The 24,589-nt window shown below is 39.8% G+C and overlaps 1 protein-coding gene across 1 annotated transcript in view; it reads left to right on the top strand.

Annotated features, from left to right (window-relative positions):
• The first annotated feature begins 993 nt into the window (after positions 1-993).
• Positions 994-24,589, top strand: part of dlgap4b (discs, large (Drosophila) homolog-associated protein 4b) — a 109,083-nt gene continuing 85,487 nt past the window's right edge. The window contains 1 exon segment of the mRNA XM_051074545.1: positions 994-1,062. The gene's annotated coding sequence lies outside the window, so the exon portion shown is untranslated.

Here is a 24,589-nt window from a genome sequence, read left to right as displayed (position 1 = left end):
ATAGCTCAGTGTGTTGTGGCTCACACTCATTTGCAGAGTTGTGATGGCACATCCATTCAATGTCAGTATCAGGTTTTGAAGCTTTTAGCAACAATTGATCAGATAGGTCACTTGATGCATACAGATGTGATCAGATCAGAAAAAAACAGTGACTATGAATAGATCTTAAATAACAGAGGATGTCCTTTACAGTGTAGCAGATTCAACTGAACCACAGCAGTTCCTCTCACTGGAAATAGTCTACTGTTGTGTATGCGTCACACTAGGCTGCAATGGATGTAGCCTATAATATTTAATGACAGAATGCATCAGTGACCTAAAATTAGGGTCTGTTGTGTGTGTCTGTGGGAAGTTTACCCTGAAACTGCTTTTATAGTTCACTGCAGCATGTGTTGATGAAGACGTTAGCTTCTCTTAGTGAGGGTCTGTTTGCGCCTCACTCTAATCTCTGAATACAGCCTGCAAGTGTGAAACATATTCAAAAAGAAAAAACAGTAGTTTAGAGGGTTACCTGTTTTTACTGCACATGGTAAATATATGCTTTTATATTGTTAGTGAACAATATCCAAAAGTTCTATTATGTAGAAATGTTTTTGCTGATTCATTATGTAGTTTCCTGGAGTTTTACTGCCTCAGGAAGCATTTTCCTAATCTAATCTATGGTTTTTAATTGAAACGCTTTATCTCTCAAGATTCTCCAGTTTGCCTATCTCAAACAGCTAATTGATTTTCTAAATAAATGAAAAAGTTGTCGGGACAATAAGCAGTTTTAGAGACAATGAAACATATTATCAAACAACTATAATAATGTCCATACTTGCAAATCAAAATCACATTGGCCAGTAAAAATCCACTGACAAAGCTTTTGTAGGCATTAAATTTAAAGCAATTTAGACTCAACACATTTTCCTATGTTAGATGTACCTGGTGATATGCATCAAAAGCACACAGTGTGTTATGATGATTGAACCTGATGAGTCATCTTTGTGTTACAGGATTTCTTCCTCTCTGAGCCTGTTCTTCTCTGACCTCAGCAACAAACTCTGCAGTTCCGCCAATAAGGTACGGCACATTTGGACCTCTGCTTTTCCTCAACCCTGAGGGCAGTGATATTCTGTCTTCATTTAATGCCTTCGTTAGCATCCTCTGCCCAGTTGCGAATAAGACTAGAGAGCCTGTGCTTATGAGACTGGCCTGCTTGATGTTGTTGCTGGATACATTGAAACATCTCAACTGCCATGAGAATTAGCTCATAGGCTACAGAAAGACAGCACGCCTTGACCTTGTCTAGATTGAACTACAATGGATCCTCGGGGCGTTTAGACTGAATGCGGCTGTCAAATACAGAGCAAGTATGAAGCTGTGGGAGGCAGAACTTGTTGTCCTTTGTACAGGCTAATAAATCTCTGAGGGCTTGTGTTTGCGTGGGCCAAAAACTGATCAGAATAGAAATGTCACTGTATTTGATGTTAAATAGCGTGAATGTAACATGAGTACAGTAAGTGTGTCAGTCATGTGTTGTTGCATCTATGAAAGGGCATGTTTTGTCATGCAGACGCATGCACAATGTTGCCTGCAGACTAGTGAGCACTGATGGAACATAGCCGCGGTGCTCAGCATCATGAGTGTCCTCTGTAGGCCTCCCTGAGGTACAACACTGGACTCTTGATTTCACACTGGATTAATTTCATTCTGAGCACAAATCTCCTCTGTGATACCATCCATAGGAGCACAAGGTCTACCCTGTTGTGGAGCTGACAGGCATGCGAAGGCGCAGCCACTGCTTTTGTGTCTTTCTACTTAAAATAAGCATGACAGTTGTTACACTTCAAAGGAAAACTGAATTGTACGAGGCAACAGTCAAATTAAATATTTGTGTAAATTTTGTGGAAAAACCATAAGAGGAACATGAAACAGTGTTGGAAGGAGGCGTGACTGTGTACCTCGTTAATTGCCAGTGACATTGATAACACCTCCTTGGTTTTTGTACTCAAAGAAACAAATCAATATCCTTTCTGCAGCTTCTGCATTAGTGATTTTTTGCTCCACTGAGCTGCTGGATGTACGTAGCCCTACATAATGGTGACCCATTCATCAGGGAATACTGAAAGCATCAAAGGGTGAATAGTTTAAAAGCTTAACTTTTTCACAGTCTGGCATTCCAAAAAATGGCAATGCTGACCCTCTGCAAATATTGATTGGATCAATATCTCCTAGAATAAAACTACACTGTTGGGAGGAATCATATATGAAGAAAGCATCAGAGGGCAAGAACCTCTAATGAAAAAGAAAATCACGTTTTCACCATGTTGACTGTTTATCCATTTACTTTCTGGGTCGCAGTGGGTAATGAATACCTCATGTTTAATGATGTGAGTGTCAGTAGTAGCAAAATGGTCATTAGCTTGAGCATTTTACATATAAATGGCCATAAGAAGCACCAATATACAGTACATCATAATGCATGTTAGTAAAAAAAATAAAAAACAAAAAAAACCTGTTCGTTTTTTAAGTTTAGATAATGATAGTGAGCAATGGGCTTGAGTTGCATTGACAGCATTTGAATTCACTGTTTAATGTTCAGTGTCTGCAGTGCATATGCATAAAACATTGCATTTGAAATTCAAATGATTATTGTCGTAAATACATACATGCTAATTATGCAGTCTCTGGCGGTCTTAGATAAAGTGTATATATTTATCTCCCATTGTTTATGTAAAGCGTTTCAGTATGTGAGACAGAGAGGACAGAGCCAAAGGAGTGTTTGTCATTATGCAGGAAAAGCTGTCATACATAAGCACATCCAGTATTTTTGTTTTTAAACCAAGGTGAGTTTACTGTCAACGTGCACAGTTCATCTTTTTTTCTTTGAGGAGTACCTTTACACAGCAGTGATTACATGGATGATCCACATTTCTGACAATATGGCTTTAGAGCACATTTGCTTAATTTCTTCACAGCTTGAAAGGTATCCATCGCTAAATGCCAGAGACGTGCTGTCCTCAAAGCTATGATCCCATTGCCTTCATTCAGCCCACAGTCAGTTTGCTCCTCTCCCTCCTGAGAGTCACAGTGTTGCATTTTATCTGTGATGAATTGTCAATGTTATTATGTTTTGCTTTTATATATCAAGGGAGATTGTTTTAATTCATCATCAGCAACAAACAAAAACAGTTCTTTTGGACTGTTGATCAATCCAGTCATTCTTTAGCAAGACTATCACTTGTGATCAGTAATATTGGCTGTAAAATCATAAAGGAGAAAGCAAATATCCTGGTATTACTCCCAGAACTCAGGATTTTGTCTTCAGATCGTTGGTTTATCTGACCAGTCCAAAAACCCAAAGATATTCAATGATATTAAAAAAAACAGAGAAAGTGAGCTCTGCATTTTTGCTTATTTAGTGACGTCAGTGATTAATCTATTGTCAAAATTGATTGTCAATACCAACTAATACTAACAGATTAATCATTTCAGTATTATTACATAATTTACATGAACACTGGGGACCTGCCAATAGTATGAGGATAAATGATAAATGTTTATCATGTACATTCACTTGTTAAAAGAAATCATGCATACACTGATATAATTAATTTTGCTTATCTCTGTTGCACAGCATCAACTAACACACGTTTAGTCAGGAGTACTTTAAACATGCTGTAACATTTTCCTCTTTATTTTTCCTCCTGTTCGAAACTTAAGCTGATGACACTGTAGCTTATAATGGAGAAATCATGTGTCTCAATGCTGTATGCAGAGGCTGGGGCTAAGACTGCAGTTCTGCAGGGGATTTATTTCTCTCATGAGAACACTTTGTTCTATTAATTTGCATAGAGGCATTGGATTGGCTTTAATGAAGTTGCAACTCTTCATGCAAGGAGCTTCTATAAAACTTGTTTCTGGAATGCTAAATCTACTGTAGCCAAAAGAACAAAAGTGCTGACACCACTGCAAGACGTGTATATTAGATGTAAAATGTAGCGCTTCATTACTGAGCCTTATCCTGGAACATCGGCTCGTTAGATACTGAAAGGCTATTGTATGGGTCATTCACTTGCTTCATTTGTGGGACTTCCACTGGGAAAAGTAGACATAATTTCCTAATTGTACTACTACAGACTGGTGTATCCATTCAGTAAATCTGTTTTAGGTTTACACTGGCACTTTTGGTGGTACACTGTTACCAAGATCACTGACCTTGACTCAGTACAGGACTTAAAGTACCTAAAAACACACTGACACAGTATTGTTGTGCCTCAGACCAACAGTATTGTGTTACCATATTAACATACTACAATATAAAAGCTTATTCCTGTCATTCTGCTGACATGCCACCATCTCTTTCTGTGTGTGTGTGTGTGTGTGTGTGTGTGTGTGTGTGTGTGTGTGCACTGTGTCCAGTTTTTGTAGGCATTGCATTAACATGGTTTAATCCTCTGCATGGCTTATTGGATACAAATCCCTCCCAAAGCTTTTAAAGCTCCTGCCTTTTCATTTCTGTCTCTCTCTCTCTGTCTGCCTATCCTTCAGACTGTGAAGATAACTGCGGTGCTCTTGGTGTAACAACACGTCCACCTTCGTACTCAGACCACATCTGATGCTTGTTTTATCAGGCAATTTTACTCGTTGGCCAGTCCCAAATTGACATTTTACTATTTTGGCCATTTTCATTTTCAAGACATGGGGTGCAAACTGATTTTGCATAGACATTTCACAGAATTATAATCACTTTAACAATTGTGTGACTGCTTGACTGTCTTTTATTTCTAAAGCTATGGAGAGAATAAACAACACCAACAGTTTTGGTTAAGCTAATAGGCTAAATAATAATTCATTGCATCTGCTAGCTGCCATGTTTTTTGCATGCCATCTCCTTCACCTGCCACTCACATTTTCTTGAGTGGAAAACATTCATCGGGCCTTTTACAGCCAATACTAACCTTACCTGACTATATACCCCAACATAACTACAAAAGGAAAGTATGAGAGGTAAATGACAATCTTGACAAACTCACTGTGAATTTATAGATGGTTTGACTTAAATTTATTGCCTCAGTATCAATGAGGAATGAGTGCTCATTGTAGAAAACAAGACTCTCAGTACACTCAACATTGTCAATACACTGTATCAGTCTTATATATGCACCCCTCTCTGTACAAAGCAATGATGACCTAAAGCATCAGTTATATATTATGTACTGTGCTCTTACATAGACAAACTATATATTTTGACTTTAGCATTATGTTTAGATATATGGGTGGATTGGTCAGTGACAACAATCAAGAGGGGCATCATGGTGGCCTTGAGGTGTAAGATGTGTTCTTGCAATCCAACTTTGGCAGCAAATCAAAAAATCAATTTTCCCTTTCTCTGTGTAACTTGATTGAAGACAGCTGCAAATAAATACTGTTTGGTGCCTGTAGTATCCCTGATTAGCCTGTCTTTCACCAGGCACCAGGCACAGTTGTGCAGTATGTCTGTGTGTGCTCACCATCTCGAACCATCTCTCACACTCAACATCTCTCACACACATCCATCCATGGCTTTGTCTGTGAAGGGACTAGAACAAAAATAGAAATACATTGCAACAGTGCAAAGGACTATTTTCTGCCCATCTACAGTACATTGGCCGCTAATAAGAGAAAAATTAAATTCTCCTCTGTTCCTCCTACTTTCTCGTTATTAGAAATGTCTGACTTGGTCATAAGTGTTTCTCAGAGAAAATTAATATCAGGGTAAATGTGCCTATTATTAACATGGATTCTATTTTAATAACCTCACTACCAATTACTGAAGGTCTTCAATATCAGTATCACATGACGTAACCTAATTAATGTGACAGAGACAGATGCTTTAATTTCTCATGTATGATCTCATTCCAGATAATATTTGAAGAGAGAAAGTATATTTTAACATTTACTGTAGCAGAACAGTAATTGAGAAAAGGCCTTATGAAATGTCTTCATATCTACTAGGAGGCCAAGACCTACAGTGCTGTATATCATCAGTGTTTTGTAAAGTAAGAATAAATGAATTGCTCTACAGAATCAGAGATTACTGATGAAAAACCTAACTACTCATTGTCAAAAAATAGGATTTTTTCATCAGTATATTATTGCATGCTGCATCGTCATTGTTAATGAGACTATTAACCAGGTGCAAAGAATTTCAAGGGCTCTGATGAAGTTCAAGTGTGAAGGATATTTGTTTTACTTGAGTAATTTATTTGTAAGATCTCTCATATCTGCCACAGTTGGTAACATTTATTGATATTCCCACTATATGTGTGCTCTACCTGTTATTTTTAGCACTATTGAGCCATGCAGTCATGGAAGACAAGTTATATTTCACATTGAAATTCAAGCTCAGAGGAGTTATCTCATGTCACATCAACCATTAAACTACCTCAAGATGACCTCGACGCAGCACTGAAAACTGAAGGTTGCGGGTAAATGCGGTCCTGTCTGCGTGTGGTTGTTTTTTTTTTTTTCCCACATACATGCGTTGCTGCTGTGGTCTGGATCTTACCCCCCACATGCATAATTCATCAGGGAACTGCATTTTCGCTACATGTAATGACAGCAAGTTGTAGAGAAAAGCACTACGACTTAACATCTGAGAGCCGGTGACAGCAGGAGCCATATCCTGTCATTTTCACTGACTTCTTCCCCTCAGAGAATCTCTCTCCATGACGTCTCACTCCTGGAAATACTTCCTATTCTGCTCTCTGCCTTTCACACACCCCCCGCCCCTCCTTTTTTACTCAGCGCGATAAATACTTGCCCCTCTCTTTCCTCTCTTTATATCCAGCGACTGCTCTGTATTTTTCCCTCCAATCTGCGAGGCCATCTGGTCCTCTGTCCGCAGCCTTGTGTCTGTCTGCAGTATCTTTGCTCTCTGAATCCATCTGACAAGATTAATAGACTGAACCTCAGACAGATATAAGCTGCTCATTTTGATAGGGATCATTGGGAGATAAATTCAGCGCTGGTCATGAGTAGATGAGCATGTTTTTTTTCCTTCTTCTTTTTTTTCTCCCCTCGACAATGCCAGCTCACCTGGCCAATCAGAAGTATTCAGGGCAAAACAAACTACCAATTTAACATAAAAGATTACTCCAAAAGGAAAATGTCTGACATGACTTTAGATTGACATGTAGACATAATGAGGATATGTGACCCCTTTTATGTCCCAGTGTCAGCCTGGGTTGCAGACAGACTGAAACCACCCAGCTGGCAGGATAAACTTCAGTGCCCTGAACTGTAGTCAGATTATCATGTTGCCAGGTGGAGAAGCCGATTGGTTTAAGATCAGCTGTGATGTTATGTGATGTGGACAGAGAGGAACATGTGGACAATCAAGCACAAGAATCTGTTTGGACTACTGATCCTGATACTGAGTCTACTACATCATTGTGGATCTCTGGATGATGTGCCTTTTTTCATAAGAATGCCCTGTGTGTCAGAAAAAAAATATTTAAAATAAAAGGATATCCTGCTGTGATATATTTAGGGAAACATTAGTTCGATAGTCCCCAAAAAATACAGGCCTCAGGCCTTTCAGAAGAGCTTATGTCAAACAAAACCAAATAAATCTTACCAAAGCCAACTTCAGACAAAAAAGGAAAAGAAAAACAAGTACTGGGCAGAGGTTTTACCTAAACAATGGTGGAAAAATGAGAAAAACTCTATGTATACTCTACAATCCACTCCAATACAACTGCTCTGCCGTATCGGCGACTCATGATGCCTTTTGGCCCTGCACAGAGATGCTGAATCAGGTCATGAATAGGTCATAGTTAGCGCAGTACTGGACTACATTACATTCAGAGGTCTTTCTAATGTTCTGCCACCCTCATATATGTAAATAAGGACACGTATGGCAGAGCTGTTGCATTGAATTACAATAGTATGAATAGGTGTACCTAATTAAGTGGTAACTGAGTGTATATAGTATATTCAAAGTGTATTAAAATTGGTGCTATGATGTAAATATAACAGTAGCCAAAGTTATATTAGCAATTTGTTGGTGGTTGACCGGAATTCACAACACTTCGTGAGTTGAGTTCAGAACTTCAAAACTCAGTTGAGACACTACTCACACTATTTTAGTGAATGAGCTTAAAGGACCAAAATTTATGTCAGTATTATTAACATTTAGGGGAAACTCAATCAACTGCCCAGCTTGAAAATTAATGGAACAAGCATCCCTCATTACATTAGGGAGTACTTTTTTAGTGGCTCAAAACAGCCCTAGCCTGTTTTGCAAAAACTGCTGGAATGGTTCAGTTTAGTTGGAGGAGAAATATTTGAAAGCAACCGTTTCAATCACACTCTGCCATTCTCAAAGATTTATGCAATACAATTGAGTAAGCATCACTCAGTTATACTGGTGTATGACTGAATGATTGCGTGGCTACCCTGAATTTGACTCTTTTATTTTTGTCCCCGAAAATATGCTGTGATAATAGACACACTGATTGGGCCACTGAGAGTCAGCCATGATAATGACCTGCATGTGCACTATTTGAATGTGACCTGAGGCTGATTTAAATTGTTCTTATTTGAGCAAACAAACTGCTTCACAGTTTGAATATACTGCTGTAAACATGCCTGGTGTGAATGTGTAATTTGCCAGTCCACATGTTCAGACCCATACTCTTTTACCCCCTAAGATGCAGCAATTACTTGTGATCCCTTGACACTGGTTGTATATACCCACTAATTATGACCAATTCAAAAGTATGTTGCAGAGCATTTTTGTCCTATTTTTCCTTTTCTGTTCATCATCTTGTGAAAGCTTAGATTTGTCTTGATGTGGGTTGCTACCACTGCTCTGTAGTTCAGTTGTGAGCATGTCATCCTCTCTTGTCCCTCTTATTCTCTTATTCCCTCCAGTATAACATAAAGCATAAATTATCATCAAAAGTTTTATTACATCCCACTCACAGCTCATGCTCTCCTCTGGGAACATGAAGTTTTGACATTCAAACCCAGTGTAAACACTCCTTATTAATGATATAACTCACACCCTTTGGCTAAGCCTGGCACCCAGGTAAACTACACACAACAGCAATATGATGATTCATGCATGATGTTAACATTTAACTGCTTTTTTTCGTGTTTACTTGCCCAATTATAGTTTCTGCCCCTCCAGACACATTCTGTTCTTTAATTTTCTCCCACACATCTCTTAACCTCTTCTCACCCTCTACTTGCATTTTCCTTTTCCAGCAAACCAATTTATCCTGCATGCTAATTAACAAGGCTGGCCTCAATTAAAGCAGTAATTGGACCATATGGAAAAAACAAACTGAGACACATCACGGACACAGCTTCGTTGTTATGCTTCTGTGAGGACCTATTACTATTACTGAGGTTGAACAGTTGCTGTACTTCTTACCTTTGCAGAGGAACCCTTTACTGTGAGTGAAATACTTCAGTGCCCTATCAAGATAAGTGGAATTACACTTTCATCATTTTATTGTAACGTGACTCTATGTGATGAATTTCTTGACAGATGAATGTGTCTGGTCAGTTTCTGAGGTGGAAAACATTGCATGCCAGTCTTCAGCATTTAAAATTAAGCATCTTGCCTGACAACCCTTTAAGTTTTTGTCATTTGTCTCTCTCAAATACTAGAGCATTGTAATGTGAGAATGCAAGTGTTACAGCACCCAAGTTAGTCGCCGCTGTCAAATCTTGAATTGGCAGCTGTCACAATGTGGACACTGAACTCTACAGCCTGACAAACTCAATGAAACAGCCATACACTTTGAAACATAAAATTTTATTTTGAAACTTGTGGGCGGAGGAACTGTTAAACAAGCTGACAAACACAGATATATGACATGTTAACACCGTACAATGTTTTTGCTAACATGTTAGACTCCCAGTAGACACTGAGCAACATTAGTATTCATTTGTGAACATTATTAATAGAAGTGTTTCTGGCCATCTGATGTAAACATATGTAAATGTGTGTATGTAATAATTAGTCCTTTTAGCACCAACCCTGGAAAAAAAATTCTGTCTCTATAGCTTCCTAAATGATAATTTTTCTTCACCCACTAACCACTAACACACATTTAAAACGTCGTGTTGAAAACAGGTGGTAGCAGTGTTACATTAAAAGCGTGGGTTGTAAAAGCAAAACCGTGAGCTAAAATCTTGATGAACACTTTAAGCTCATGTTTGCTAAGTTTAGAACGCTGTCACTGAGGGTTTAAGATGATTATGAATATATTCAGCCCAACAAAGCTGTGACCACATGCACAATTTTTACCAAATCATCTGTTATATGGAGTATGATAGAGAAGCCTTTGAAAGACTTATAGCTCATTACACGGAGGAAGAAACATCATATCTGTCAACTTGCGCTAAAATGGAGCAATTACAGCGCCTTAACAATGGTTCAAAGACCCACAGATTTTTATGGAGAATTTCCACAATTTCAAAAATCATTTAGCTTGAACAGAGTTCATGAATCAATTTTATATCCTTTTACTGTAGCTTTTCTTCATAAGGTAATGTGTTTTTCCATTGCTGAAGGACATGACACAGACTTTCCCTTGAGTTGTTCAAATTTCTTGCCTCTTATCAATTTTTTCTAAAATTTTTCCAAAAATGAAGTATTCGATGTGCAGTAGTCGATGTGAGATATTTCATGAAAGAATACAAGTGAAATAGTTTCTCTTTATAAACATGCACTGTATATTCCAGTAGTCCATAAATGCATGACCTTGTTGGTAGAAGACAATAATGATGAAAAAGACTATTGTGGCCTCAAGGCCATGAAGGCTTTTCCTTGGTATTTCCAGTTCATTAATATGTTAATTTCCTTGAATTCCAGTTGCCTGCCATGCATGACATACAGTGATGCATAAGGCTATGTTGCCACAATAGCAACATTACTGTAGACAAGGTTGTGGACGATGAGAAAGAAATGAGTTGATAGTGAGATATTCAACAACAGATGTGAATCTATGAATATCATTTCACATCTCTTTGTGTTGTGCTACTGTATGACTGGAACCCGAGTGTGGTCTTTACAATGACAGGGCTTTAGAGCTCTGCAGGAGAACAGTTCTCCTGAAAAACCCTAACAACAGGCTGCTCACCTCCACCGCCCTTCAGGGTGGTGGCTTTTTACAGGCTTTTTCTTCTTTTTTACGAGGAGACGGGGACCGTGCAGGTAATGGGCTTTGTTCTGTGTCAGTAATTGAGAGGTGACGAATATAGCGCACTGTATTAATGCTTTTTGTCCCGAAGAACAGGATATAGGGACTTAGCAGTGATTAGCACTGTGAAATGGCAGGCTCCAGATGTTAGCAGGTGTAGCACTCATTAGTACTCCCCCGAGAAAGTGCAATTAAGATATGGCAGTTGAAAGACAGATTGGGAGAAGGTAGTAGCCTGAAGGTTAGGGAGGTAAGCTCGTACTGTAATTGGCGGGTTGCCAATTTGTATTCACATTCCCGCCTCCCTAAACAGCTGGAGTTTAAACATGCAAATAACTGAACTACTGCATTCTCCAGTGGAGGTGCTCAGTGACCAACTGAGGAAGTGGTCATACTGGGATAATGTGTCAGATTCTGGTGGTTCATGGTGTATTGGATGCTTCTGTGGGGTTTATTTACAGCAGCGTGATTTTTTTTTTTTGGTCAATTATTATTCCTGTCTAAAGCAACTGACAACTTTGTGATATTTTAGTCCAAGAACTGTGGGAAGGAGCAGGAGCTATTTTCTCCACAAATGAGAGAATACTTCAGAAAGCTATAAAAAGCTTTAATAAACCCTTTTGCTAAAATTGTACCTTCGCTTCAGGAACTCATTTAAGTCAAAGTTCAGAGATTATTTCCAGGGGTTTGGAATGTGCATTTCTAATACAACAGCATGTTTATATCTTCACCACATCTTTTGCATTCCCACCTGTATCAGACACTGCATGGCTATGACAACATTTTTCTCTCTCATTCTCCCTCTGAGGATGAACACAGAGGAGGCTCCTGGTCTGAGGAAATGACAAACTGCACTAAGACGCCATGCACAATTAATCCTCCAGAAGGAATAAAGGATTTAGATTAAGCCCCCACAGCTGCCTTTGCAATGCTAAGTTTAGCATTATCAATGTGTCACTTCAACAATGGTTTTTTTTAAATTATGGAGGACTGGCTTGTACCACAAACTTATCAAACTGTGTGCTAATGCATTCCTTTGCACCAGATTGAACTACATTAACACTGAATACACAGAAGGGGAACTCTTCTGCAAACATAATCAACAAGCACATTTTGCCAAGAAGTTAGAAATGTGTTTCTGTTTCTGTTCTGAGGCTGTGGTTTGCAATAAGGCTAACACACTCAAAGGGTAAATAGACCCTGGGGAGGCCTGTGAGGAGATTAAGGCCACATCAACTGGCTCCAGCTCGAGCTTTGACATCATCAACACGTCACTAGAGGATGTCAACATGTCAACCCATGTGCAAAGCTTTATTAAAACACTCCTGTCTTTCTCTTCGTGTCACACAGACACACACATCTAATCATGTTGCCAGCAGTACCAAACTAAGGTCACTGGGTCACTTTCCATTTTTACAGTCTCAATCCCTCACCTGTTTTTCTCTCTATCTCTACCCTGTTGAGCCTACTGATATCACCCTCCCCCTGACCTCTATCTGTCTTTTCTCTTCTGTTGTCCATCCCTGTGTTGCTCTTTCCTCCATCTCTGATTAACCTCTGTTGTAGCATCATGTCCCATCCCCTTCAGCAAGCTATAGTAGCCGTTGTGGACCCATCAGCATGGCGTGCTTGAGCTTTTCCGGAACTGTGACGCGTGACTGCGTCTGGCTTAGGATTTTAAACCACCTGCTGTCTGCTCCAAATCTGGGCTAGATGTTTGGCTGGATGGAAATGATAATGACATGGTCAATGGCAGAGTGGTAGAGGTTATGTTAATGTGAGTGTGGTACTTTTGTTTATTTCCTCTCTCTCTCTCTCTCTCTCTCTCTCTCTCTCTCTCTCTCTCGCTCTCTCTCTCTCTGAGCCACAGTTGACCATGACCTCCAGAGGTCTATTGCAAGGGAGTAGAGGAACGCATCTGGTGTTTGGATGCGTGTGTGTGTGTGTGTGTGTGTGTGTGTGTGTGTTTGTGGATTGTGTGTAAATTGAGCATCCCATCTGGCCAGGCAAAAAAACAGGACTGAAGCCCGGAGCGTGCAGTGTCGCACATTTCTGTGAAGACACTCACATCTGTTTCTCCTCCTCACATACACAGCAAAGTAAATAACAACACAAATGCAAACAGGAAAATTTGGGAAATGGATACTACATATATCATGTAGCCCATGTTTTCTTCAAATCCATACTGTAGGTTAGCATGCACTTTCACATCAGTTATAGCCCGTCACATGCAAATCTTATACTGCTGAATGCATCATATAGGCCTCAGGCAGTTTTCCAACCCTGAGGAAAAGAACAGCAAAAATAGCATTCACATACAAACACATGCATACATGCATACAGATTGACTCTGTCCTTTGCATAGCCTCTCATAAATCACTGCGCTTTGTTTAGTTCTCATTTTTTAGTTGGAACCATGGTTCAGTTTTTGCTTAGATGGTATATTAACACCCATCTATAAAATGCCAGTGATGTCATATACATTAATATGGTTATGGACGAGGTTAAACTGGCAACTGTCTGCTTTTATTAATTTGACTCTAATTTGATTTGATATTTGATTGACCATTTGCTGAACCCCCTACTTTGAACAGCAATTGTCCAGTCACAGCTTAGCATCTATAACTAGGCATGACAAGCAGGTCAAGCTTTGGATTTCTCCACGTTGAAGTTATGTGATTTATGAGTGATATTCTCTATATAAAGAGTTTAGAGGCTGGTGTCTTTTTTTACCCTCTCTGAAACCAAAAATATGAGTGTAAGGAATGGATTTAAGAGTTTGTTTAAGCAGCAAGTACTAACATGCCCTGCTAACTAGCTTACTAGCAACTTAATCCAGTATTTCTTCCAAGACCAGGGGGATTTATTTTGTAGGGCTACACCTATAAGCCCCATCCACAACCAGCACTGTGTAATATTTCCCAACTGTGTGGGAACCAGTCCTAGTGTTGCTACATTAGAGCGTATGTTAGAATTAGTGGTTCTGTCATGCTCTTTGTTGGATTTAGCTTAATTAACACAGTAGTTACTGCTAAATCTGCATCTGTTGTAATTTCATTCATTTAAATTTTCCTTGGCTAGAAATGAGGAGACTGTTTTTGTCACTATCTGTCTAAAATCAAGCACAAATTGTTTCAAAAGAATAAGAAGAATTTTGATAGTACAGAAAGTTTGGTTTAGCAACAGTAACAAAGTGGGAAGGGCCTACCAGTTACATGGTAAAGTAGTTTTAGTTGGATGTGTTTATAAATATAAAATGATGTGATTTGAAAATCCAGAGTTGATGAATGTGACTCTGTATCCCCAGCTTTATCTTGATCATAAGGAACTGAATAAGCAAGTATGAGGGCTGGTGAAAGCAGGCCTTTTAAATCTTCTCAAACCTCAAGTCCAAGAAAGAAAACACAGTATATTTCTATTATGCAATAGTCTTTTGCTGCAGAAAGAGTGTGGCTACCTGCCTAAAATATGTGAGTCATAGGTCTATTTGGATCGAGCACCACATAGTCTTATTCATTTCATTACAACTGTCACTGGCCACAGAATACTGAGGGGAAATAACAGATGTGGCTAGATTTAAAAATGGTTAGATTTGGCATAAATCTGTACAGTAAATCTCAGCTTTGACTGAGCTATGTATTCACTGATCCTCAACTACAGTGAAGTCCAAATATAACCATGTTAACAAAGAGAGGAGCTGACACGTTCCAACAGACCCAGTGCTATTTTGAGTCCACTGTCAAAGTTATTTAGGTATGATAGCTCACTCAGACTTTGTTTTGAATCACTGATGATCTTTGGATTACATTCACCCATTAACGATGAACATGAACCTTATCAGCGTGGGTGCCAGGATGAGACAGTTTCTTGCATCCTACAATCAACCCCCCCACCCTCACCCCCCACCAGAGACACACTGTGTACTTGGCGCAGGAAGTGGTGCTATCACATTCTGTGTCACAGCCACGCAGTCGTATTAAATGTGAGAGAAGGACCAGCAGTCAGTCTGGGAAATATGAGTCAGGCTCTGGTTTTAAAAACTCAGCAAAAGTCATCACATCAAGGTCAAGCAGGAGCTTTAGAGACGGTTTTCTCTCATTCCGAGGATAAAAATAGAAAGAAACAAAGACAAAGACAGAACCGAGACTGATGAGGTTACCTAACTGTTTTGGAATGGTTGTACTTTGCTGGTAGAATACACAGAAACACTTCCCACCACTTTAAATGTCTGTTTCTTAATACTGTATGAGCACTGTTAGCAAAGATCTGTCTTTTTTCTCCCTTTTATCCTCCTCCATCGCTGCCACTCATTTCCTGCTTGTTCTAGTGCACGAGGCCACTGAACAAAAGGCAAAGTCGAGTCAAGCTGACAGGTCAACTGAACCCAGCGTACTTTGACAAATATGGATACTTCTGGGCAAATGAGAGGCTTTGTTTTCTAAAGTTTACTGTCTCTAAACTTTCACAGTGACTGAGGCTGCTGCACACTTCTTGAGTGAAAGTTGATTTGATTCACTTAATTTCAAAGGCCGTAAAAGGCATAGAAGCGCTCTAGTAGTGAATAGGGTAATGTACGTTTAGGGCTGGTGCAGTGGGGCAGAGATGAGCTGAAATGCAATAGTAAGTTGGTGATATGGTATTATTGTGTGGATTTTTATGTCACATTCAAACTAAGGGCCATTTTTAAAGCACTGACCATATAATGTAATTTCTGAATAATAGGTAGAAAGGTCGGTCCACCTGATGATTGATATCTGGTAACTGCTGAGGCCACAGCACGCTCATTAAATCATTCAGTGACCCTTTGTGTCATATATGGAAGCAAGCATCTGCATTCTTTGTTTCTCCATGTTTTTCCTTCACCATTAGCCGAGAATATGCTGCAGCGTAAAAGCTGTTGCCCTTGAAATTATGCATGTAGCCTTAGCTACAGATTCCGTGATTCATTACAGTGCATATGATGACTGTCTGTCTCCCGTTGCCTTTAAATTCAGATGATGATTGCCTGCAGGTAGGGGGTATGCATGATTGAAGTGACTGAACCTGAAAAACTTTTAAAGACTTACTGTATCTAAAAAAGACTTAAAACAACTGAAAAGTCTACACCACTGTTGTAACAGTGTGTTACCACTCATTCTGTAGTCAGAATATACATTTACAATACACAGTGCACATACAGTGGCAAATGAACACACACACACACACACACACACACACACAGGGTAATAGAGGTTCTCCTACTGAGAGAGATATGTGTACTGCAGATATTTGAATTTTGCAAACTATGCTACATGATGTAGTATGCCATTTGACTACAAAACATTTCACTTTTGCATAAGCTGATTAGGATTCTAATTACACCACACTTACTCACAGTAGGATATAAGGTACAGCACATATAGAATATTTAACTTGAGGATTATATAAGATTGCCCTTAAGCTATAGCTGCTCTTCAGGAGAAACGTGCCGTGTGGCGATAACAAATGGACGAAAGAAATTTAAGTTCCATTTTTCTCTTATTTGTCTGTCCATCCAGCAGTTCAAAGTACAACAGGAGTGCACGAATGAGCCAGGTGTGTTGAAGTTTACAGTCAGTGTTCGGTCATGTTAGTGGACTTGTGGTTTCCCTCCTCTGAGTAAAGCTGCTGTGGCAAAGACGTAAGCTTCTCAATTGGCTTGGGATTGGTTTGAGTGAGACAGGCTCATGTAATAATGTCAAAGTGGTTAAGCCCCTGGGCATCTTTAAAGAGCTTTCAGCAGCCACACAGGGAGAAAGACAGGGGAGAAGGAGGAGGATGAGGGAGAGACAGAAAGAACCAGGAAATGACACAGAGTGGAGAGACCTTTCTCAGCAACACGCAGATGAAAAAGGTGGAGGAAAGACATCTCATTAGGCTAAAGTGACACGCAGTAGCAATGAGGAGGAAGAGAGACAAATACTGCGGATGGTACCGAGAGAAAGAAGAGGAAGTCAGTGATCTCACACACCAGCAGAACACGCAGCACAGAGATGACTAAGCTGTATTTCCGTGGATTCGCCAGTGCCTGAGCACCTCTAAAGCCTCTGGCAGTGACACAGTAATGTTCCCACTCTTCAAAGGAATCTCCCAACGTCTCTGTGATTTACATTAAAGAGGACTAATAGAGACTCTGTAGTTATGGTTGACATATTCAATTCTACTTAGCATTTTAAATGTGATGCGTTAAGTCGCGGTGGGCGGTAAGAAAGAGAGCAATCCTTTCGAGTCTGAGGCGCTGCCTGTTTGGTGGAGGCGTATACTTCAAGATGCTTCATTCTAACATAAAGCCTGGACCACAGCAAAGGCTAGTGGGATGGCACAGCTCACACTTTAGCATGGTTCAGCTGAAAATGACCTTCAACCAACCAACCTTTTCGTTTTCTCTTTTCCTTGCAGTTGTGTAGGGTAAAAGTAGAGCTGTGCTCATGCTGTGTTTATTCGTACTGCTCTGAATGCCTCTTCCATCCATGCTAATTGCATTCTCTTCACCGGTGAATCCTCAGCCAAACTCCCAGGAGGTGCCCATGTACATAGCAGGTTATTAATCAGCCACCGAGGTCAGAGAAATTCGCCAACTCATTCCCATCTTGTTTTCCCCGTGAATCAGCTAAATCATCCATAACTCAAGCTTGAGAACACATTCGGTGACACATCTGTCAGTGAATCACCTCTTCACATCCGACAGATGACTTTCTGGCTCTAAATCGCTTCAGGGAAACGAGGATTCGGGCCGACTGTCTCGTCATTAAGTGAGAACTCCTGCCCATAAATGACAGCATGCAGGTGAAAACACCAGTTGTCCTGATCCTTCCTCTCAGGCAGGTGACACTGGATAATTCTGTGACAGGCCGGCATGGTTGTTTGTCATATTTACACGGCTTGACTCAGGATATGAAGTGGAAAATTTAAAGGGGAGCCTGAAGCATGAGCAGTCCTGTTTATTTAAATCACAGGAAAAAAGAATGCGATTTTTTCCCAGAGCAGAAAATATGTATGAATAAGAATAACTGGCAGAAATTGCCTCAGTGCGTAAAATGTTAATCTATTGTTTTGATCTCATAGTTTGATCAATTTTGTTTGAGGTTATGGCTCCATAAATTAAATATCTGCTACAATATGTCTGTGTCAAGATAATAAGACTTCACAATCACTTTGAGTTTTGTTATTTCTTTTCCTCAGTGTGGGATATTCCTTTGTAAATGGTTCAATTAGAGACTGGATGCTGCATTATTATTGCATTTTTTCCTGCCCAAATTTGGGATTCACAGATGTGTTTAATTTTTTTCTACCTCATCAGACCATGTAGTCTTTCTGGTGTTGCATTCTTGTGGCATCCTCATTATATCATTCCAGATTAATTAGAAAAGCACAGTCTAATGGTTGTAGAAATATGAGACCACAGTGCATGATGCAGTTGATTCATGCATTTACAATTCAGCACAATGCATACCTGATCGTCCCACTGGTACAAAGATAGAGCCATAATCAAACAGAATGAGGACTCAGAGAGAGTTGTACTACTTCTATGAGTTGATTCTATGCCTCAGTGCGTATGCAGCTTCAGTTGTTGCTGTAGCTGATATTACTTTAGTGCTAGAAAAATCTGAATAGATATATATTTCAGCCAGTGAATTGCCAACAATAATGGATCAATTTAAAGATTTGTTTTTTTATTAATGTGTTACAAACAGTAAAACCTGTTATAATGCATCAATTACAGGATTTAACTGCTTTATGGGGATATTCATTTTACAGGATTTGGCATGTAATTAAGTGCTTTGATTTTGTGCAGAAGTTTACTTAATCACAATACACTGCTCACACCTTCTATGAGCAACAAAGAAGAACATGAGACAGTTAGAAATTGCAGACCCTCAGAGAGACCAGTGGTATGTTATAGATGGGTATAGTCCTTAAATCCTATTATTTATTCCAGACATTGAAAATTGCGAGTGTAATTCCTACAAGTCCAAAAAAATACACCCTGTGGAACTGTTTTAGTCTTTAAAAGTCAATGTCAGGGCCCAGTTATTTTGCTCCTCAAGCCCTTGTTCAGTGGAGGAGCTGTCTATGCTACGAGTATTTGACTTCCACTTTGTCCTCTATCTCACACCTGTCTTCAGAGGGACAAATTGTCCATTTCATCTTTTTTTTTTTAAAGACACTCAGGCAGACAAACGGCACAAGAGCACCTTCCTCTGCAGTGCCTTTCAAACAGACTCTATTAACTCTATTGCAGTGTTTTGGGGCAAACACACAGTATGTAGGGCAGAGTCTGATATAGTTTACCACAGCAGCAATAGCTGTCTGTTAGTCTTCCATCAACAGAGGGTAGCAGAATATAGACCTCCAGTTGACAACAATGAATTATTGAAGCAGCAAACAGCATCACATTGGTCCTTGCATCATGTTTTTGTTGGGACTCCCCTCCACACTGGTGCAGGGAGCAGAAGAAGTGTGTTAGTAGTGATGACTAGGAACACTAGTGCAGCTAACGTCATATCTAGTACGTCATTGCTGTTTTGAGGGGTCCCTTGGGACCGAGTCACAGATGTGGAAATAGAGAACTGGGACACCTTCTGATTCAGCTTAGACTCTTCTCAACTGCAGAGACAATGATTAAACTGTCTTCAGAAAAAGTCAACATTAGCTTGGCAGATTACGTGACATGATAAAGCTTGGCTGTGGAGGTTATCTGTGTGACCAGTGCCACAGGCCTTTTCCTGGACAAATCACAACTGTGCAGTATCAGCTTATCAGACTAGCCTATAGGACAAACCAAGCAGTCATTGAACTATGCAAGTAGTAAGAAACAGCAAAGGCCTTGACACAAACAGGGCACCTTACAGATCTCAGAGACAAATCCCTCTATTGTTACATCCTCCAGGGATCTGACAGGCAAAAATAATAGAGGCAAAGAGAACAGGAACAAAATGTTCAGGATGTTTTTGGATAAGATCTGGAAAGTCAGATTTTACCAGCCCAGGCTTGCTAATAAAGTATATTAGTGATTTGAGAAGGAGGAGTTCGTTATCTGACCTTTAGAAATCACTACCAAATAATATATATTTTTGTTCCAGGCTGTCAAACTGTTCTTACTCACAAATGTCAATCATCTAAGAGCACTGCTGTAAAGTGGAACAAAACCTCTCATATGTAAATCAGTAGCAAAAGAAAGTTAGGAATCCCTAAGTTGTGTGTGAGTAATTGTGGTTTATCCTCACAAGGATTCAAAGAACAAAACCTGGGAGAACAGAGAAATACATCATATAGTGCTCCACATCCTCAGCTAAGAAAATCAATCTCTACCCGTTCTCATTTCCTGAAATGCCACAGATCCAATGTATCATCCATCACCTATTGGCCTGATTTCAGTGTTCCCTAACATTGCCCCAGATTTGATCAGAAATTAAATGCCCTGATGATAATTTCTTCATTAATAAGTAGATTGACATGTGTCATCTGTGAATCCACACGTTAGTACTTCCTTTGGTTTCAGTGTCATGAAGGGAAATGAGCTACCAGAAAAGAATAGTTTCAAACAGAGCACTGTCTTTTACTTTGCTGTCAAATCCACATCAGAGACAGAAGCAGAGAACATTGTTTTAAGTGTAATCAAAAGGCAAAGAATCCTTGATTCCTTATAAACCCAAGAGGAAGCAGGCAGCATTTCACTGGTAGAATCTATATTTCTTTTCTGCATTACAATAACCTCATTGTGATTCTGGGGCTTGTTAGTCAAGTGATGATAGGTCGACAAAACCTTGTGAAGATCAGGGACTTTCTTACCATGTGCCTTGAAAAAAGATCAAGCCTTTACAGCATTTGATCGTGGAAATCACCGTAATGTCTGCCGATTTGCAGAAATTAAAAAAAGCTCCAGTATTTAACCTCACCGAATGAAGCAGAGGCACACCGCCTTATTGATTTCAGATTCTCAAATCTGACACATGCACAAAAAGTGCTTATAAAAGTTGCACATGTTCATTTGATCTCCTGATAACCATTTTCTCCTGTTAAAGTACTGCATTGAGTAGCAGTTAGGTTATCATATTACAGTATGTGACTTAAAATAGTCAAAATCAAGTGAACTCCGTAGCCTGTAGTTTCATGAATTTGTCATTATCTATGAAACAGCAAACGGGGAGCGAAACATGAAGGTGAATGATCTCTTAATTTTAAATTTTTTGTATTTGCCATTCTTAGGAGGGCCCGGGGTCCCGTTGGTGGGGTGGGCCGCCCTGCCAAGACAATGGTAGGGAAACCTTCCTCCTGACTATACTCAGCTAAGTGCTGTCATTATCATGCTAACATGCTCTCAATTACAATGCAAACACGCTGGTCTTGTTGGGTATAATGTTAATCATGTTCACCATCGTAGCGTGTTAGCATGCAAACATTTGCTAATTAGGGCTTAAAACAATGTACAGATGAACCTGATGATGGTGCTAGATGAAAAGTTAAGGCATCAAAATTATTACAATGCATGTTGATGGGGAATGGTAATCCATCTAATAATTGTTGAGATCAAAACTGCAAATGTCAAACTCATGTTGGCACTAGAAGTAAGGTGTGGGGATCACCAAAGCCTGTAAAATTCATCCCCTGGGGAACATGAATGCTGATGAGATATTTCAGTCTGGACCAAAGTGGAGGATGGACCAGCATTGCCAACCCTTCCTTTAGTTGTTATCACTAAATTGCACAACATGCACTAAACCCCACAAAGATATTTTATACATCTAAAAGCACAGTGGAGCTCTTTCTGTGAGTGCTTCCCCAATTTGTTTAACTTGTGCATGGTGCAAAAGGGAAAAACACACATACACAAGTGAGTGACACTGTACACATTCTTGGCCAATGGTTTCACACTACTCCACTGATCTACAGGTAGTAGTAACATGCTGTGGTATGCTGCAGTGAACCAGCACAGGCAGGAAAGAAGAACACTGGATTTAAAATACTTAAAAACCACCTTTGCAAATGTTTTATGATGATAATACACTCAGCACATTTGCTTGACTTGGATATACACAATGTGTTTTAGTAACACTCAATGTAAACATAACTATCAACAAGAAAACAAGAAAACTCCACTACTTTTAAGTCCTGATCACCTTTTCCCCTAACCTTCATATTTGCCTGGTCTTCAACCAGACTCTCTTTACCTGGCATCAAAGAAACTGAATGCATTGCCCATTTTGTTGTACACACCAAAACCTCAGATCAAAGGTTCAGTGACATTTTAAGCTTCAAATGTCATCAAACATACAGTATGGTAATCATTATTTGACGCAAGTTCTGACACTGTTTCAAGTGAAACAAGCCTCAGTGTCTCAGTATCAAGGGGCCAATCATTAAAATTTCTTTTTGATTGAATTTGTCTTCACATACCATCTCACAGGGAAAGTTGGCTTCAACATAATAGTGATGAAACACCAAAAAGGAGTTGCTCAGCCACTCCTTTGACAGGTGTAACATTACATGCCTCACATATGCCAGAGGCAAAGTGAAACGATTCAAAGGCAAAGGTGTTGCGTTCATAGTTACACCAGTCATTACACACAAAGTACAGGGACATCTGCACATCTGTATGTTGCTGCATAGCTCTGTTTTTTTCATACAGTATGACTGCACTTGCAGTGATTACAAAACAACAAAGGACAATCAAAGCCGCACAATTACTACATTAGACAAACCCATCCAGTGATTCTCACATGCAGCAACTGATTTTGCTGATTATTTTCAAACATTTTGTGCCAATTTTTGCATTCAGAAATAATCACAGTGTTACTCTCAACAAACCATAAAACATCAACATTTCTGTTTGCCTCCCAAAAAAAATTAAACAGATTTTATTTTTCAGATTCATTCAACAATAACCTCGGTGCAGATGGTAACAGATGAATCCAGTTGTCCTCAGTAATGGTAGCTACTGATCGTTTGCTTGTCCCTTCCAGCAAAACAGCTGACACAAATGAAGTGATTATGTCCATTTCCAGCACGGAAGAAATCTGCGTGTGTATTCTTGGAGGAACACCTGCACAGTTGTCCGCACACACACAATCTTGTTGCTGCTGAGCTGTAGCAGATGTTTGTGCCAGTGCTCGAAGACAGTCCAGATGTCTGCTTCATTCCTGTTTTTATCGGGAGAGAAAACACAAAGCAGACTGCAGGGTACACATGGACCATTTAGAGACTATTATTCTGAAGAAAAGCATATTTAGACCATTCTGTGCTTAGCCTAGATTCCTCCCCATGCCCTTCCGTCCTTCTTTCTTCACTTAAAGTGGTTTACTGAAGCTGCATATTCTTTTGGGATTATCTCTGTGAAAATGGTAAGATAAATATAATTGGATTGGCATTGTTTATTAAATTATGCTGGTTGCAGAAAAACTGTGTCTGTTTTAACAGCAGCAAAGTCAACATTTAGGTCAAACTAGGCATAAAAATCCATTTTTGGCACCTCTTTCCTCATGGGATTTTGAATTGTAATAACCTTGAGGCTGTTAAAATTAATGACATGTCAGTGTGTTACATATGAGGTTTCTGCAATGGCTGTGAACCATATGCAGCTTTGGATTTTAGATATTTTAAGACTGTGACCCTTCCCTGCAGTGGTCTCTTAGGCTTCAGTAGCCATTACAATGTGTAACTGGCAGGCCAATTTAAATCACTGCTATTGTGAAAAGAAAAAAAAAGGCAAATAATACTTAGTTTTAGCTCAAACCTGTAATATAGCTGCTGACTAATCCCTTGCCACAAGCTAATATAAATAGCACAAACAACTTTAATAAAAGCTTTTCAATCGTGCTGCTTTCCTACTGTCTTGCTGTCTTACCAGGCTATTGTTATGGCTCAGTAAATGCAGCACTCTGCTGTCAGTCTGAGTGGTCTTTCTTTATCTATGAACATCCCATGGGCTTTTACAGTAGGCCAGCTTGTTCTTGTCCTACTTTCTAGCGTGCCTCTCCTCCCTCCTTGTTGTCTGTTAAATGTGACGTGCCGGCCCTCCCTTCACTGACCTCTCTGAGGCATCTGACAGCAGAGCCACTATCTGTGGAGACAGGGTGGCTTGGTCTGCATCCATCCATCTTGTTTGCCTCTGTAAAATCCAATTCCCTGCTCTCGTGCAAGCATCCCCACCGACACTCATGAATCTGGGCCGTCTGGTCAGGTGCTGCAAGCGCATCATTTGTTTCAGTTACTGTTTTATCCCCCTCAGCAGCCGGCTCTCTTCTGTACTCTGCTCTCTCTTTTGCAGTCGCCAGACTGCTGGCCTGTAACTCACAAAGGCTCGGACGCTATGTTCAAGGCTAACAATATCATTGTGGCAGGGAGGGAATGAGGTTCGACTTTTTGCCGTCAGTAGCTGCTCTAAACCA

The sequence above is a fragment of the Lates calcarifer genome, linkage group LG12, assembly GCF_001640805.2.
Source record: "Lates calcarifer isolate ASB-BC8 linkage group LG12, TLL_Latcal_v3, whole genome shotgun sequence".
NCBI classification, from domain to species: domain Eukaryota; kingdom Metazoa; phylum Chordata; class Actinopteri; family Centropomidae; genus Lates; species Lates calcarifer.
The sequence above is the reverse complement of the archived record's forward strand: the minus strand, read 5'-3'. Positions and strand labels throughout refer to the sequence as shown.